The 1083-nt window shown below is 48.9% G+C and overlaps 2 non-coding genes across 2 annotated transcripts; both read right to left on the bottom strand.

Moving 5' to 3' along the window:
• Window positions 1-243: 243 nt before the first annotated feature.
• Pmar_PMAR009656 lies at window positions 244-325 on the bottom strand. Its single transcript has one exon. It is a non-coding gene; the product is annotated as a tRNA-Ser (tRNA).
• A 444-nt stretch (window positions 326-769) lies between these two features.
• On the bottom strand, window positions 770-851 carry Pmar_PMAR009655. The gene has a single exon. It is a non-coding gene; the product is annotated as a tRNA-Ser (tRNA).
• Window positions 852-1083: the final 232 nt, after the last annotated feature.

The following is a 1083-nucleotide window of genomic DNA, read 5'->3' as shown; positions in this document are numbered from 1 at the left end:
CTCTTCCCAAATGACGGCTGCAACGACAGCGAATCCGCTGAAATGGTAGGGCTTATATAGGACAAGAGTCTAGAGGTAGATACATTTTTTGGGATATACATCAATTCTCATCAATGTTCCTCAAATGTCATGCGCTTTGGTTAGTTCGCAACCTACTTATTCCTAATGTTCATCAGAATCGCTATAAGGATTCGAAAGCGAGGCTGCTCAGATGTCTTGAAAACCCAAACGCCATCAGACATACGACAGCGGCAGGATTCGAACCTGCGCAGGCATAGCCTAGTGGATTTCGAGTCCAGCTCCTTAACCACTCGGACACGCTGTCTGGAAGACGCAGAGGATCTCATCTCTGCCCATGAGAATCGCCACCCTGTTCATGTTGCTAGAGGAGTGGCTCACAGCATCGCGGAGCGCCTCAGCAAGGACGATGATATTAAGCTGACTCGCATTCTTGCATACGTAGCCCAGCGCTTTGACAAGAACATCGGCGTAGTAATGGTATCGTTCGCACTCTTCGTAAGAGGTCTCTTCCCAAATGATGGCTGCAACGACAGCGAATTCGCTGAAATGGTAGGGCTTATATAGGATAAGAGTCTAGAGGTAGATACATTTTTTTGGGATATACATTAGTTCTCATCAATGTTCCTCAAATGTCATGCGCATCAGTTCGTTCGCACCCCACTCGTTCATAATGTCCATCGGAGTCGCTATGAGAATTCGAAAGCGAGACTGCTCAGATGTCTTGAAAACCCATACGCCATCAGACATACGACAGCGGCAGGATTCGAACCTGCGCAGGCAGAGCCTAATGGATTTCAAGTCCATCTCCTTAACCACTCGGACACGCTGTCTGGAAGACGCAGAGGATCTCATCTCTGCCCATGAGAATCGCCACCCTGTTCATGTTGCTAGAGGAGTGGCTCACAGCATCGCGGAGCGCCTCAGCAAGGACGATGATATTAAGCTGACTCGCATTCTTGCATACGTAGCCCAGCGCTTTGACAAGAACGTCGGCGTAGTAATGGTATCGTTCGCACTCTTCGTGAGAGGTCTCTTCCCAAATGATGGCTGCAACGACAGCGA

Source organism: Perkinsus marinus (genome assembly GCF_000006405.1).
Source record: "Perkinsus marinus ATCC 50983 genomic scaffold scf_1104296970776, whole genome shotgun sequence".
NCBI classification, from domain to species: Eukaryota; Perkinsozoa; order Perkinsida; family Perkinsidae; genus Perkinsus; species Perkinsus marinus.
This window is presented reverse-complemented; position numbering and strand designations above follow the sequence as displayed.